Source organism: Pleuronectes platessa, chromosome 14, assembly GCF_947347685.1.
Source record: "Pleuronectes platessa chromosome 14, fPlePla1.1, whole genome shotgun sequence".
NCBI lineage: Eukaryota > Metazoa > Chordata > Actinopteri > Pleuronectiformes > Pleuronectidae > Pleuronectes > Pleuronectes platessa.
The window spans coordinates 979,858-990,515 of record NC_070639.1 but is presented as its reverse complement, the minus strand read 5'-3'; the positions used below and the strand labels follow the sequence as shown (position 1 = coordinate 990,515).

At 41.2% G+C, this 10,658-nt stretch overlaps 1 non-coding gene across 1 annotated transcript; it reads right to left on the bottom strand.

Annotated features, from left to right (window-relative positions):
• Positions 1-6,477: 6,477 nt before the first annotated feature.
• On the bottom strand, positions 6,478-6,549 carry trnar-ucg (transfer RNA arginine (anticodon UCG)). The gene has a single exon. It is a non-coding gene; the product is annotated as a tRNA-Arg (tRNA).
• Positions 6,550-10,658: the final 4,109 nt, after the last annotated feature.

The window sequence follows — 10,658 nt, the reverse complement described above, 5'->3', positions numbered from 1 at the left end:
TCCAGGTTTTATGTCCTTGAGACATGCTCGAAAGTTTAGGTAATTGATTACCTTGTTCAGTCGAATGCTGCACTGAGATCTAACAGAACGAGGACAGACACAAATCCCTGATCTGAGGCAGAAGGTCATTTGTGACTTTTGCCAAGGCTGTTTCTTTACTGTGATTGGCTCTGAACCCAGACTGAAAGTCTTCATATATATTATTTTCCTGGAGAAACTCACACAACTGATTGGCTACAACTTTTTCTAAGATTTTAGACATGAAGGGGAGATATTGGTCTGTAATTGGCTAAAACCTCTGGGTCTAGGTTTTTTTTTTTTAGAAGGGGTTTGATTACAGCTATTTTAAAAGACTGTGGTACATAACCTGATGATAATGACAGATTGATTGTATTAAGCAGCGAACTATCAATTAGGGGCAGAATTTGGAATCGGATCTAAAATACAGGTTGTTGGCTTAGAACCTGAGATTATTTTGGTAAACTGATCACAGGTGATCAGAGAGAAGCTGTCTAAATAATCAGTCGGATTTACAGCCGTTTTTGAGATCTCTGTTGTTGTGAAGGTATTAGTGCCAATTGAGGGCAGGAGATGGTTGATTTTATTTCTAATAGTTAGAATTTTATCATTAAAAAAGGTCATAAAGATATTGCTCATTCGTTCCATTTTTTTATTGGGATGATTAAGGTGAAACATTTATGATTATGTGTTAGGCAATAATCCTAATGCGTGTCGCTCCAGACATTTTAACAGTCCTGACTGTGCGTCACGTCTCGTGTTGTACTGAGCACAAAACTGATCAGGTCCTGATAACTAGCGATCAGTGTTTATTAGTTAAAGTGAGGACAAGTCAGAGTGGAGGAGGAGACAGAAACTCAAGATCTGCTCTGATTGTGATGCATTGGTGCTGATCACTGAGCCCCTGTGACCAAAGAAACTCTGTGTTTATACTTTTTGTAATATTTTTCAACAAAGTCAGGTAGTGGCCCCTTCACGTGAACGAGCTCTGATCTTACTGTGTGTGTCACTCTCTTGGACAGTATAGTCTTATCCCCGGAGCCTGTGTGTGTGTATGTGTGTGTGTGTGTGTGTGTGTGTGTGTGTGTGTGTGTGTGCGTTGTCCTGGAGCACACACACACATTTTCTCTCACTCCTGGTATTTCACATGATGGCCTGATACGATGATTTAAAAATATGAACGTGTTCAATGAACATCAACCACACTATATAGGGAGCCACTACAGGGGGGCTTAAGATTCGCGGGTTTCCGACCCCTGCCCTATTGCTTATCCAAGGTGTTCACCTTCTTGGTCAACAAGCTATCATGAGACATTTCAACAGTTTTACAACAAATCTACTGGTGACTTCTTGGTGCATTGGGGATCTAGACATGCCTCTGTAAGGGATTAAAGGTCTGACCTGAATACAATTAGTGTTAGACCTCTGAACACCTCTTAAATCCAAAGCCACAGTTGTTGAGACCCAGCAAACAGGTACGTTCAAAAACATTCCACAGGGAGAGTGGATAGGTGGCTATTTTGGCCCTGTGAATCATTTTCTTACTATTTATGATGTATGAGTATATAATGTGTACAGGTAGGGTAAACCCAGGCTCAGCATATCGGTGCTTCTCAAAAAAAAACTTTAAATCCTCTTGCCACTGAAAGTGTGGATGACATCAACCAAGAATAAGACTTTCAACGGTGCAGCTTGGGTCAAGTGCTGTGGTAGCCGGGGAGCATTTAAACCCACCAACCCTCTCACCCCTCTTTAGGCCAGAGCTGCTGGAGATCCAAATAGGAACACATCTTCTCCCATGGTTTAACATCCAGACAGTGGGCACACATCAGCAGCAGGGGGTTCCTGAATAACATAAATCACTGACTCATAACCATTGGGGTTTACTAAAAGGTCAGAGGTGAAATCACTTCCAATTCAGGAAGTATCTTCTTTATTCATATGCAGTCATGCAAAATGTGAAAAGAAATAACAGCAACAATAATACAACATTTTGAAAAAGAAGGGTTAATCTTTGTGTATTTGATAAAAGTTTATATTTAAACACTTGCATATTAAATGAACAATACATTTTTGAACATTTCACATTTCTTCCTCTTCACAGTTGCAAATGTAAAGTACTTTGGTAGAGATAAACCAAAGGAGGATTTTTTTTATCCTGAATGAAGAAATGAAATTTACACTTCGCAAATCACAATCAAGTCCTCTTAATAAACATTCCCGGCCTTTACCATCAAAGCTTGTTGACAATGATATATGCGCAGCCTGTCTGAAATGATATCAGAGGTGAATAAAAGGAGGTAGAGTGTGGAAGGGGGATAATTGATTTGACTTTGGCATTAGCAAATCCCTGCGAGGTTTGAGGTGGAACGAAGGAGGAGAAGCCACAGAGTGTGTTATCACTGGGTATCCATGACACCACAGACAATAAACCCTCCTAATAAGCCTAATCTCCATCTTTGGAAAAAGGATGAGGCGCGAAAACCATTTTATGGCAGCTAAAAAAAAAAATCTGGGGACCAGGGCTTACATAGATTCTTAAACAGTTGAAGTGACCCTGAATACCTTGATATTCAGGAAAGTTGATCACATAGCACTGATATCGGGAGTATAAAAACAAAATATCATATTATATGGGTGCAATGTTTGTTTTATCTTGTGTTTTAGTGGGGGGAAAAAACTATAGAGAGAATGTCATTTGGATGTTGTTGCTAAATTGGATATTTTTTGGTTTAATGTTGTTTGTTTGCCTTCCACAGTTTTATCTTGTAAATATAATTATAACTTAATTTCTATTTTATTTTTAAGTATGTATTTGTGCTACAGAAGTATTTTTGTATACTTGGTACATCGTGAAACGGTTTTATATATGTTATATAATATATATCAAGCCCTTCCTAAGGCTACCAAATATTTAGTCTTTTTTGCACATTTTAACCCTAACCCAACGGTGGGTTAGGGGCATTCTAGTGTATGTTCCCTGCTAGCTTGATTCCCCTGCAGGCCACGTACACCTTAAAAGACACACACACACACACACACACACACACACACACACACACACACACACACACACACACACACACACACACACACACACACACACACACACACACACACACACACACACACACACACACACACACACACACACACACACACACACACACACACACACACAATGATTTGTGTTTGACCAAAAGCCTTTAGTGATGGAGCACACAGCAATTCCAACCAAGGATTAGGACACTAGCATGTCATCCAATTGGTAAGTGAGCATGTCTAATGGCGTCAACAATTTACTAGTCACATGTGTTTGTCAGCATAAAAGCTAACAGGATGGGATGGAGGTCCTTGGCAGACTGTATAGGAGGAAAGCAACATGGTTAGTAGCAAGACTGAGTTGTGTCCCTAAAATAGGCTCTGGATCTCTAGTTCACATTGACACAAGATGCAAACACACACTAGTATTGGGCCCTTTACTGTTGTCGGACATGGCGTTCACCATTGTTATCATTCAGGTTCTGACTTAAAAGCAGCCCAATGACAAGGATATTCCACATTAATCCCGCTTGCAGGGGTAGCAGGGGTCAGAAGCCAGGCAGTTAGTCAGAGAAAGCAAACAAATCCGGTAGGGAGAAGGCAAAACGGGTGTCCAGGGAAATAGCAGGCAGGTCACAACTGAGATCAGGCAGAAGACAAGTCAGGAGGGAAACCGCTGGAAGGTTAGGTACAAACAAACTAAACGATCTGGCAGGGAACAAAAGAAACAGGCAGGTAGATATACTTGGGGACTAATGATTTTATGTAAGGCAGGTGTGCGTCTGTGGGTGGGGCCGGTAATGGGATCTGTGGCACGAGGAAGTGCAGAGCAGAGGGGAGGGTCTGAGTTCTGAAATGACAAATGGATTAGTATATACAAACTATAATAAGACAAACTAAAAATGTTAATAGGAGGGTGAATTCGTGACATGGGGGCTTATAATATACAGTGCCTTGCATAAGTATTCACCCCCTTTGGACTTTTCTACATTTTGTCATGGTATAACCACAGATTAAAATTTATTTCATCGTGAGTTTATGTAATGGACCAACACAAAATAGTGCATCATTTGGAAGTGGGGGGAAATATTACATGGATTTCACAATTATTTACAAATAAAAATCTGAAAAGTGTTGAGTGCATATGTATTCACCCCCTTTACTGTGAAACCCCTAACAAAGATCTGGTGCGACCAATTGCATTCACAAGTCACATTTGCAAGTCACATAATTAGTAAATAGGGTCCACCTGTCTGCAATTTAATCTCAGTATAAATACACCTGTTCTGTGACGGACTCAGAGTTTGTTGGAGATCATTACTGAACAAACAGCATCATGAAGACCAAGGAGCTCACCAAACAGGTCAGGGATAAAGTTGTGGAGAAATATGAAGCAGGGTTAGGTTATAAAAAAATATCCAGAGCTTTGAACATCTCTCTGAGCACCATAAAATCCATCATAAGAAAATGGAAAGAATATGGCACAACCGCAAACCTACCAAGAGGAGGCCGTCCACCCAAACTGAAGAGTCGGACAAGGAGAAAATTAATCAGAGAAGCAACCAGGAGGCCCATGGTTACTCTGGAGGAGTTGCAGAGATCCACAGCTGAGGTGGGAGAATCTGTCCACAGGACAACTATTAGTCGTCTACTCCACAAATCTGGCCTTGATGGAAGAGTGGCAAGAAGAAAGCCATTGTTGAAAGGGATCCATAAAAAATCCCGTTTGGAGTTTGCCAGAAGCCATGTGGGAGCCACAGCAAACATGTGGAAGAAGGTGCTCTGGTCAGATGAGACCAAAATTGAACTTTTTGGCCTCAATGCAAAACGCTATGTGTGGCGAAAACCCAACACTGCCCATCACCCTGAGCACACCATCCCAACAGTGAAACATGGTGGTGCTAGCATCATGCTGTGGGGATGCTTCTCTTCAGCAGGTACAGGGAAACTGGTCAGAATAGAGGGAAAGATGGATGGAGCCAAATACAGGGAAATCCTTGAAGAAAATCTGATGCAGTCTGCAAAAGACTTGAGACTGGGGCGGAGGTTCATCTTCCAGCAGGACAATGACCCTAAACATACAGCCAGAGCTACAAAGGAATGGTTTGGATTAAAGAATGTTAATGTCTTAAAATGGCCCAGTCAAAGCCCAGACCTCAATCCAATAGAGAATCTATGGCAAGACTTGAAGATTGCGGTTCACAGACGGTCTCCATCCAATCTGACTGAGCTTCATCTTTTTTGCCAAGAAGAATGGACAAACCTTTCCATCTCTAGATGTGCAAAGCTGGTAGAGACATACCCCAAAAGACTTGCAGCTGTAATTGCAGCTGTAATTGCAGCTGCAAGTCCCCCTGTGTCAATACCAAGTATTGACACAGGGGGGTGAATACTTATGCACCCAACAGATGTCAACTTTTTTGTTCTCATTATTGTTGGTGTCACAATAAAATGTATTTTGCACCTCCAAAGTACTATGCATGTTTTGTTGATCAAACGGGAAAAAGTTTATTTAAGTCTATTTGAATTCCAGTTAGTAACAGTACATAATGGGAAAAAGTCCAAGGGGGGTGAATACTTATGCAAGGCACTGTACCTCTGGAAATGCTACCAAGAGAACCTCAAAAAGAAAAGACAGTGAAGAAAGTTGAGAAGTAAGCATCTCAGGCAGAGATCTAAAGACAACCACACAATCTCCAAAAAACGCTGACCCTTTGACCTGCAAACCACTTCTCAAACTGCGGTCGTACACATACCCTAACAGTGACGACCTTAATATTAATTTGAAATTTAGCTCAAACTTTCCAATCAGGGGTGGGTTGTTGTTTTTAACAACAGTGGTTTTGAATCTTTGTACCCTCTCTGAGAAAATTTAGCTTGACCTCCATGACCAAGTGGCTATGGAGTTTGTGTCAGGGCAGGAAATCACTGCATGACGACGATGCCATATGTGATTATATAGACAAAAGTCACTCTCTGCCTGAGCAGGAGTTTCCGCTTTTGTGCTCTTGAGGCCAACAACAAGGAGGGTTTTCATTGCTTCTAGGATGACCGTCCTAATGAAAGACCTTCACTTCCCTTACGTGTTGAGATTTAGGTTGTAGTTGTTGTCTTAGGTAGATGTTGCAGTTTTATTAATATCAAAAACACAACACTTAAGATGCATTTATTTGTCCCAAACACATAAATTGGCAAAAAAACAGACATGCAGGTAGGGAAATTTAACCTCTGCTTTTGACCCATCTGGTGCAGGACACACAGAGCAGTGAGCGACCGTGTACGGCGCCCGGAGAGCAGATGTTGGGGGAGTAAGGTGCCTTGCTCAGGGGCACTAGACAGGGTAGGGAGACGAACCAGAGACCTTTTCTGCCCATAGTCCAAGTTTCTGCCACTAGTCCACCGCCTCTCCATAAAGAAGGGCTCGTCCGGCATTTGAACCCGGGACCTCTCGCACCGAAAGCGAGAATCATACCCCTAGACCAACGAGCCACGGTAATCTTTAATCCCCTAAACTTTACTGCCAAGACATTACATTCTGTGTGAGCTTTATAGCACTCTGTTGACATTGGTCTTGACCTATCTGTGCAGCAGTGCTCCCCTGTTCGATTTGCCCTCTCTGGAAATCGAACATGACCAATGAAAGATTACAAACGACATGGTGTGTAAAAAGAAAAGTGTTTTGTTTCTATACCCCATCAATAGGTCAATAATCATAATAATAAAGTAATATTCAACTATTTTTGTATAGCAAAATACACAAAATGTTGGCTCGACAGCTAATATATATACAGGTGCATCTCAATAAATTAGAATATCATGGAAAAGTTTGTTTATTTTGATAATAAATTCAAAAAGTGAAACTCATATATTATATAGATTCATTACACACAGAGTGAAATATTTCAAGCGTTTATTTCTTTTAATTTGGATGATTATGGCTTAAAATTAATGAAAACCCAAAATTCAGTATCTCACAAAATTAGAATATTGTGAAAGAGTTCAATATTGTAGACTCACGGTGTCCCACTCTAATCAGGGAATTATCTCAAAACACCTGCAAAGGTTTCCTGAGCTTTTAAATGGTCTCTAAGGCTGGTTCAGTAGGCTACACAATCATGGGGAAGACTGCTGACTTTACAGTTGTCCAGAAGACAGTCATTCACACCCTCCACAAGAAGGGTCAGCCACAAAAGGTCATTGCTAAAGAAGCTGGGTGTTCACAGAGTGCTGTATCCAAACATATTCATAGAAAGTGGAGTGGAAGGAAAAAGTGTGATAGAAAAAGTTGCACAAGCAACAGGGATAACCGCAGCCTTGAGAGGATTGTGAAGCAATGGCCATTCAAGAATTTGGGGGAGATTCACAAGGAGTGGACTGAGGCTGGAGTCAGTGCATCAAGGGCCACCAAGCACAGACATATTCAGGACATATTCCTTGAGTCAAGCCCCTCCTGAACCAGAGACAACGTCAGAAGCGTCTTACCTGGGCTAAGGAGGATAAAGGACTGGACTGTTGCTCAGTGGTCCAAAGTCCTCTTTTCAGATGAAAGTAAATGTTGCATTTCATTTGGAAATCAAAGTCCCAGAGTCTGGCGGAAGAGTGGAGAGGCACAGAATCCAAGTTGTTTGAACTCCAGTGTGAAGTTTCCACAGTCTGTGATGATTTGGGGAGCCATGTCATCGGCTGGTGTTGGTCCACTGTGTTTTAACAAGTCCAAAGTCAACGCAGCCGTCTACCAGGAAATTTTAGAGCACTTCATGCTTCCTTCCGCTGAGAAGGTTTCTGGAGATGCTGATTTCATTTTCCAGCAGGACTTGGCACCGGCCCACACTGCCAAAGTACCAATACCTGGTTTAATGACCATGGTATCACTGTGCTTGATTGGCCAGCAAACTCGCCTGACCTGAATTCCATAGAGAATCTATGGGGTATTGTCAAGAGGAAGATGAGAGACACCAGACCCAACAATACAGACGAGCTGAAGGCTGCTATTAAAGCAACCTGGGCTTCCATAACACCTCAGCAGCGCCACAGGCTAATCGCCTCCATGCCCCGCCGCATTGATGCAGAAATTCATGCAAAAGGAGCCCCGACCAAGTATTGAGTGCATATATATGAACATTCTTTTCAGTAGGCTGACATTTCTGTATTAAAAATCCTTTGTTTTATTGGTCTTATGTATTATTCTAATTTTCTGAGATACTGAATTTTGGGTTTTCATTAACTGTAAGCCGTAATCATCAAAATTAAAAGAAATAAATGCTTGAAACATTTCACTCCGTGTGTAATGAATCTATATATTTTATGAGTTTCACTTTTTGGATTTGAAATATCGAAATAAATCAACTTTTCCATGATATTCTAATTTATTGAGATGCACCTGTATATATATATTTGTGTAAATATACAATTTGGGGTTTGGTGTCTTCAGCTCTTTACTTCACCCAGCATGTGGAAGAGGAAGACTGGGATTGTACCAAAGACCCTCTGGTTAGAGGATGGCCCACTCTACCCTCTGGGCCAACCGTAACAGTCAGGTTGTTGATAATGCTAGAGGGAGTTGACACATCAGTGAGTCTGAGGAGTGAGTAGTGTTGTGCCCCCTACTGGACACTCACACTCTGTACTTGTGTATTCATGCATTCCATGGAATGGAGCATTTCCCCACAAACTAAATCTAAAACATTATTATTATTATAATAACACATTCAGTTAAACCACACTGTTCCTATAATTAACTTTTAATATTGAGAGAATACATGTGATTTTAGGACAGGCTGTATAATGTCATCACAACTGCTATGGCAATGAGAATAAAACAACTTTACTATTGTAGAGTGTATCATAAACCCTGGCATCCTGTATATAAATGGTAAATGTAGCCATATTGGAGCTATATCACTTTTAGACAAAATTGTAAATTAATAATTGCATTTCTCATTATATAACTTTAATTCAAATTAAACAGACTACAGAAGTGTGACAGAAAATGCTTTGACATACATAAATTATAAATTTGGAGATAGTCTATCATTTCCCTGTGCCTCCTTTGAGAAGAAGCTTGGGATAGAGGGTAGGAAATAAACATATAAACATGTTTTGGGTTTGTCTTTCGTTTTTCAATTACCCACTTCCCCTAACTTCCACTTACATTTCTCTGAATAATATGGAGTTAACTTTTTCAAAAGTCGATCTGGATAATGTGCTGGATAATTGGCCAATCAGCTGTTAGTGTTGTATGCTCAATTTAAAAACATGTTGGACAAGAGATAGTCGGCTACGGAAAAGACAGATGTCACACAGTGACAAACCTGTCTTTTTCTTGCCTGCTTGATGTACAGTTAAAATTCTACAGCCAATATAGCATCTCCTTGGTCCTTCTTGTGCTGTTATTCTGTGATGCAACCTAAAGCCGTCCACTGATAGGATACACTAAATTACCAAAAATGTTCAGTACGTCTTTGCATATTTAGCCCTTGTAGACAACTACACACCTTCCCGATGATTTAACCATATGTGTCCTATGTAGGCAGTCTCTGCTCTATCGGTATAACAATGGACTTAGCAGAGTGTAATGAAAAACCAATTAGCAGATTTTGGCACAAAACACCCAACACAATTGGGCCACCTGAGACCAGCTTCGCATTCATTTCCTCTCCCCTAGCGGCCCAAAGCCTCATCCAGGATTTAACTGCTTCTCATGGCCATTTTGTGGCCCCTCAAAAGACATGCTGACACGGCAAAGCCTCTTTTGCTCAGGATGGAAATATGATTCTCGGACACCTGCTGCTGCCGCTGCAGCTGCTTTGCCACAGAACTCCATTATTACCTCTATTCCATCTCCCTCTACAGAGCTTCAGAGAGTGGAGACGCTGGTGGAATAGGAGGCTGATTGTGATTGATGGCTTCCCATTAGCAAGTCTGTTATCGCTCCGGCTGGGCGGGAACAACCACTGAGTTGTAACACAACACATTACCAGATTTTTTTTTTTTTCCAGCCCAAGCTGAGAGCTGCTTAAATAAAATATAGACCCTCTCACCAAGATCCTGATTCTCTGCTCAAAGCACTGTTATTCAGTCAGCTGTGATTTGGTGAGCATTCCCACTCAATAAAAGCATCATTAGTATTCATATTAACTGGAGCCATTGTTGGAGATAACTGCTCTCTCCCCCTCTCTCTCGCTCTGTCTGCTTTTCAGGCCTGTAAAGCCTGATTGTGGATGTATCCGTTGTAGCTTCACCAGGCTTGATTTTCTCTCCTTCTTCATCTTCTTTTTGGTGCACCCTGTCAAAATGATTGATTGGGACCAGGAACAGAGGATCCTGCCTTACCTCAACAAATGTTCTGGCCCTTGCTTGCAGACCTTGGCCAGAAAGAAATCAATATTTCACCATTAAATTCTATCAGAGGAGAGTTAGGGCAATGGCTGTCAGAGGCGACACTATCAAGCCACTGCAACATTAAACCTGACACCCGCAGCACAAGAGTAATCAATATCTTTTGGTTCTCAGATCATTTGTGGTCACCTTTTAAGCAGTGATGAATGTCTGAAGGGAATGTGATTCATGTTGCGACACCATTGGATATGGTTTTATTT